Here is a 7,668-nt window from a genome sequence, read left to right as displayed (position 1 = left end):
TTAAAAACTGCAATGTATGTTGCAGAGGTGCACTAAACTAACATCTTCTTCTACTTCATTTGTTTGTTTTCGTACAGTTACACTCGGAACTTACGGAATATTTACAGTCCCATGTGGGGTTTTATTTAAAGCTTGTGCTATATTTTCAATATAATAAACAATGAATTATCCTTTCTCTCGAGAGACAAATATTTGTTGACAAGATTTGCAAGCACTTTCAAAAAGACAATATACAATAATATATTTCTATATGGGTTTTGCTAATTCAATCGAATTTTACTTAACTTCCATGCATTTTGGATATTTTAGACAGTCGAAGTGGGAAACGTGACTGGTATCATTCTGCGGTATCTTTCATCCATTTACATGTATCATTATTTTTAAATGTCGGGGGACAAAATGTTATAACTCTATTGATATTATGAAATTATGTCAATGATCTGAACTGGGACCCGTTTCATTCCTATCTAATCGATAGTCCTTATCCATATGGAGAACATCATATTATATGATTCCCTTGATAGATGTTTAATTCCAGCAGACGAACTTACAGTAATGGATTCTGAGAGATGGCCATAAGATCTTCCAACCAGTTGCATATAGTGGTCATCTTATAACATATCCTTGTTCTATATAAATATCGCTGTTACGTATTCCGTCCTCAAATGACCTCAGCTATTGACAAAACCAAACCAACTCGTTGGGCGGTTTCCCTTTATAAGGAAACTGATACAATGTACATGTTCCAAGGCCAGTTCTGTGATACAGTGGTAAAATCTTTCCTTACATTTGGTAGCAATTTGTTTGTTTTTGTTTAACGTCTTATTAACAGTCAGGGTCATTTAAGGATGTGCCAGGTTTTGGAGGTGGAGGAAAGCCGGAGTACCCGGAGAAAAACCACCGGCCTACGGTCAGTACCTAGCAACTGCCCCACGTAGGTTTCGAAATCGCAACCCAGAGGTGGAGGGCTAGTGTTAAAGTGTCGGGACACCTTTGGTAGCAAATATTTATATTTGACTAAGATTACATAAAGAATGAGTTCAGAACAAATAAGCATTTTATAGTGGAAACTGGTTGATGGAATAATGTGGAACATTAAAAAAGGATATGTTCATACTGTGATACCCTTAAAAAAGATGGCGGATTTCATTATTTGTTACGATGCCATTATTGTTACCGTTGAAAGAAACAGTCACAGTAAAATGTTATTATGCATAGCTCATTATTTCGGGTTTTTTTTTTTTTTTTTTAAATCTTATCAAAATAAGATTTTGATATACTTCTAATATCAAAATCTTACGTCCTCTTGTATAAGTTTATAAAAAAAAAATTCTTGAATTTTTTTTTTTTAATTTGTCCTGATTGAAAAACTGATATTTGTTGAATGTTGCATGTCTTTTTGTTGATAATTTTGTAAAGAGAAAGTAATTTAATAATGAGGAGGAGGGAGGGAGGAGGAGGACCCATGTGCCCTGATGGAACAATGATACCGGCTATATATATCTGTATTTCATCAATTCGTATTTTTATTTCAGGTTATCATTCAAAATCAAATACAGTTGAAACTGCACAACCTTATCTACATCACAAGTAAATGTGTGACTACCTCGTTTGTGTGGTAACGTTACATGTCCATTAAAGTCCGGTTTACCGTGTATCACAACTCGATCACTGTTATTGTAAAGTATAAACCACAGCTGGGCTAACACTTGTTGGTGTCACGGGTATTTAATAACACGGGGATAATTAACACATGCATTTCAAACTTAGATAAGCAAATAGAAATACATTTAATTTCAAAATGTCAATAGATGAAATCGAAATCTACAATCAAAATACAATTGTAATAACGTTGATGATATATTTGCACGACAGTCGATGAAGCGACAATTTATACTGTTTCTGTGGTTTGTTTGTTTCGTCCTAACAATAGACGATGATATTAGTCATTAAAGATCCATACAAGTACCGCGAAACCAAATGTTAGCTCTTAAAGATTATAGGTATTGTAAAGCGAGCCTATTCAGAATTCTGTATTTAAATATCGGATCGACACTGTATGTACATGTATGTCCAATAAGATTGCATAACACGTTTTATTCTGATTTAATTGATTTACATTTTTATATTTATGACCAAACGAACGTCAGCATTTTTATGTAACACTTTATAAATACATATACAGGGTGTGGGGAATCCGACATCCGTGCAGAAAAGTCATTAAAGTTCTGTGACACCCAGTAGACGGATTCCACAGGGAGTACAAGGGTCCGGCCATAGTAGTAGATAAACGTATTGTTGGGTACCTGATAACGACACGCTCTAGTGTCGAAACTTGTCGATACTTTATACGTACGTTTAAATTCATAAGATAAAATCATACATACAATACACAAAAGACATTTCTATCTTATAAAAAATAAAATGGTATAGTGAAGTTTAATTATAGATAATCGCTTGTTTGGAATTAGAAGACATGGTTAGCTTTGACCGGCGAACATTGTACACACATTTAGCTCTTCGCTCTTTTTCCATGTATAACTATTAATGTTTGGCGACAGGGATATTCTATTAAAATGACTAGTATTGTGTGATAAGTTAGATATATTCCTTTAGAACAAATAAATAAATATTTATATGATGAGGGAGGACTTTTGACATTTTTGCGAGTAATCAAGGGTTTCAATCAAAGTTGTCCAATTTCATTTGAATTTTTCAAATAAAATATCTTTAAACTAAATTAATCAAGGGGAATCATATCTTAATAAGTGATGATACCCTTTTACGTTCAGCCTTAGGACTTGATTATTGTGCAACTTAATATTCTCTATCATTGGTACCGCTCCTTACCCATAGATACTGCCACCCTGCAATGTCGCGAATGACAACCGGCTATCTGTAGGACGCATAAGTAACTCTCTGACAACTTATAAACCGCTCATATGTTATATAAAATTTTATGTACATATGTGTCAATTTCGTGATTACAAAACATTTTGACATTCAATTCCGTGTCCTCAATATCAAGTTCGTAGCAACAAGTCAAAGGTCAATACATGCTTACACAAATCGCATTTCACTCACTTGCCCTGCAGGTAGGGCGTAAGAATTGTACTTGTACCAATTGTATGATCGTAACAGGCGACTGAATTGGGGATCTTTTTTCTTCTCTTCTTTCTACAGGTAGTAACTATTCTTCCAAACGCCTCCCTTGATACGACCTCACTTTTGGCCTTTTATTTAGCGTTCGCTCGTGTGAGGAAGGCTTAGGCTTCAGTCACCTGGCCGTCACATACCAAAGTCGATAAATTGGTAGATGGTACTCCTGCTTAGCGCTCAGCATTTTAGGAGTATAGGGCGACTGGTTTTCCCATGTCAGTATAATGTGACCGGGTGGAGTGCCCTGCTGGGTGTTTTCGGCAGTATACTTCAGTGAGATAGCACTATTAAGCCGACATCAGCTCCGCACTATCACAAGGAGACGAACACAAACTACCACAGCCTCTCAAAACACACTTACACACACTCCATCAGCCCCACACACACTCCATCAGCCCCACACACATACACTACACCTGTGTATCTCGTACACGGAGAGGCCTTCAGCGACAATAGTTGTTGATAGGACGTTAAACAGCACTAATTTAAACTTAACCATTTCATTCACATATGCATGCTTCCAAAAGTGAATGTCACGGGAACAGGTCAGAGGTCATACATTATAAGTAGCCCGTATTTTAGGATCAATGTTAACACGGGTTCAAAATTCAGTCACAATACTACTTGTTAGAAAAGAAAAACTTTGTCAAACTTAATAAATGAAAGAATTATATGTAGATAGTTTTGCATTCCAGTTGGAGGTCACGCGAAGCAGTCACGGGTCAAATAGCTGCATTACTTCTTAAATCTATACTTTGACTGGAACAGTTAATAGTTATTTATGTAACTCCTTTTGATAACGTACATTTATGTATATCGCGAGGAGAACGTGCATTATATATCAACTTGGGTGTTTACTCCCATTACCAAGGTCAGGGCTTAGAGGTCAAAATCTTACTTAATTTGCTGAAACGCCCTTGAAATATGAAACACTGCTACTAGATTAAAGAGGCATTATTTGGAGTAATTAGGTATATTTCATCACATTTTTTTCAGTTTTTTTTTTTTTTTTTATAATGTAAGTAACACGACAAATGGTGATCTGATGTGAATCACCGTCGTCATTACTTTGTAAAACATGTCACTTTAAAGTAATAACTTATCTTCGCACATTTGGCACCAAGATCCAAATGTTTCAAGCTCGTTAACTTAATGAGTAATTACACATTAAAGGCACACATTCTTCACGATTAGGTGCATTTATTTATTAATTAACTTTTCAGTATTTCCCGAGCTAGAAATAGACTGAACTCGAACTAACAGGTATAGAATCTAAATGGAGATTAATCCTTTCAAATCGATAATCACATGCTGTGCAATCGAAGTGAATTAACTCATAGGATTGAAAATACAAAGTTTAAAACACAATGTTAAATTTTCTCCATTTAGTATCGCTGAATAAAAGTTCTTTCTTCTTTCGTCTCCAAATCTTTGTGTGAAGGAAATGGTCTTCTGTACGACTTCAGACGTTATAAAAAATGTTGAACCTTCAGTTTAAAAATCTATGTTTGCAATACATTGTACACGTATTCGTGTATCTTATCACAATGTCATGAATAAATACTAAAAGCTGAAGACGATATCAGTTTCGCTTACCAGTGGATGCTATCCCTATCTCTCTTGACAGGGATAGGGGCCTCAACATACATGTAATCGGGAAATATGTTAATCAATTTGACCATTTACATGTAGGTTTCGATTCGGTAACGCCTGTAAGATCAACCATGTGCAGAACGTATTGCGTCTATTTCCTCAATCTACGTACAATTTAAATTGCTATCATAATTCTTAAATATATATATATATATGTTACTCACCCATAATGCGCTAGCCTGCTACATATGTTCCGTATGAATTGTGCTACTTGATATTTTCAAGGGTGGCCTATTTCAGTGACAATTTCCCCTTATTCACGCACAGTGAATTCAACCCTTTGAGTAAATATTGTTGTTGGGGATATATAGTATACGCCTTTCTCCTGGCGTTATTACAGATTGTATATGTGGAAGGTGTTTAAATACAATCTGGGGACACCGTCTGACTAGTATGGTCCAATGATTCCATTACAATATGTCGATCCTCGAGCGAAACAGTTGGTCATCAAAAGTTATGAAAACAAATTATTCCGTTTGTGGCACCATATAGATTTGGTGTCAGAAGAGTGTAAGAGTTATCGCTCTTCGCCTTGATTTCTTGCATTCTTTGACGATTCAATTTTGATTCTGATCAGGAAAACAAAATGGCCAAAAGGCAGCCATTTTGAATTTTGATAGTCGCTATTTATTGAGAAGTACTCGAACGATACATTTCTCAAAGTCCATGTGTACATTTGTACGTTGCCTTAAGTCCCTTATAGTTCCCGCTTAATTTTTAGTCTGATCAGGAAATAGGCGACAGGTAGCCATCTTTGATTTTGACAGTTTAAATTTGATATCACAAAAGTACTTGAGAAGGATTTTCCTCAAACTTGATGTGTAGGTTGAGCTCGTTTAATTTTAAGTCTGACTGGTCATAATGGATTAAATTGATTGGTGTTTCTTCTGTCTCAGATTTTTACTTGGTGAATTTTTTTTCAGTTTGAATTTGTAGATTTTACTTTAATGGACGCCAAGATATACGAGTGGCCATGATATATTTACAATCTTTAAAACCAGACCACCCCGGACTTTCTCCTAGCAAGGGTCTTGGTAATTCCTGGATATTCGCCCTATAGAAATGTGGTGACCGAAGTAATCTTTTATTTGTGCTAACATTTTGCATGTACATTTTGTATGTACATTTTTTAAATGTATATTTTTAACAGACATTCTAAAACTATGAATCATACCTAAGATTACTAAGTTTCTGTAACATTGTTACCCTACTCCAACAATGTTAGAGGTTTTACACAGCGAGATACTTTTGACAGGCGCCGTGTAACCGCAGTCGGCAAAATAATATCCGATAGAAAAAGAGCCGACCAGCGGCCTCATATGTTATACACGTAGGAGTAATTGTTACCCCTGATGTGTCGCCCTGTAATGAGTTAAGAGAGACATGATGTTGTGACATTATGATGTCACATTGTTACCCCTGATGTGTCGCCCTGTAATGAGTAAGAGAGACATGATGTTGTGACATTATGATGTCACATTGTTACCCCTGTAGTATCACCCTGTAATGAGTAAAGAGAGACACGATGTCGTGACATTATGATGTCACATTGTTACCCCTGTAGTATCGCCCTGTAATGAGTTAAGAGAGACATGATGTTGTGACATTATGATGTCACATTGTTACCCCTGTAGTATCGCCCTGTAATGAGTCGACATGATGTTGTGACATTATGATGTCACATTGTTACCCCTGTAGTATCGCCCTGTAATGAGTCGACATGATGTTGTGACATTATGATGTCACATTGTTACCCCTGTAGTATCGCCCTGTAATGAGTTAAGAGAGACATGATGTTGTGACATTATGATGTCACATTGTTACCCCTGTAGTATCGCCCTGTAATGAGTCGACATGATGTTGTGACATTATGATGTCACATTGTTACCCCTGTAGTATCGCCCTGTAATGAGTCGACATGATGTTGTGACATTATGATGTCACATTGTTACCCCCTGTAGTATCGCCCTGTAAGGAGTAAAGAGACATGATGTCGTGACATTATGATGTCACATTGTTACCCCTGTAGCATCGCCCTGTAATGAGTAAAGAGACATGATGTCGTGACATTATGATGTCACATTGTTACTCCTGTAGTATCGCCCTGTAATGAGTGAAGAGACACGATGTCGTGACATTATGATGTCACATTGTTACCTGTGTTGAATCGCTCTGTAATGAGTGAAGAGACACAATGTCGTGACATTATGGTGACACATTGTCAACAGTCAATCAAATGATGAAATTGGTCAGAGAAAATGTACGGGACATTCACATACAAGCTTATGGTAATGGTGATAGAAAGGATTTTGAGTTTATTTCTTCTTCATAAGGAATTTATTAGCTCACCGGTTACGAGTAACCGAGAGCTAATGCTGTCACCCCGGCGTCGGCGTTCCACCCCAAAACTTTAAAAGTTTTTGGAGTAAGTTTTTGGAAAGCCTGTAAGTCCAAAAGTATACACCTCATGCCCTTCTAAGTAGGTTTATACATTCATTAGAGGTCTAGGAGTGATGTTATGGCAAAATTATGCAGAACAAAATGTGATTTTTTCGCATTTTACCATTTTGTGGACTTAACTTTATCGGCACCAAAACCCACTTTAAAGTTTTTGGAGTAAGTTTTTTGAAAGATTGTAAGTCCAAAAGTATACACCTTATGCCCTTCTTATTTAGTTTATACATTCATTTGAGGTCTAGGAATGATGTTATGACAAAATCATGCAGAAAAAAATGTGATTTTTTTGCATTTTACCATTTTGTGGACTTAACTTTTTTTGCACCAAAACCCACTTTAAAGTTTTGGGGGCAAGTCCAAAAGTATACACCTATCACCCTTCTAATTTGGTTTATACAT

The sequence above is a fragment of the Pecten maximus genome, chromosome 1, assembly GCF_902652985.1.
Source record: "Pecten maximus chromosome 1, xPecMax1.1, whole genome shotgun sequence".
In the NCBI taxonomy this organism is placed as follows: Eukaryota; Metazoa; Mollusca; class Bivalvia; order Pectinida; family Pectinidae; genus Pecten; species Pecten maximus.
The sequence above is the reverse complement of the archived record's forward strand: the minus strand, read 5'-3'. Positions refer to the sequence as shown.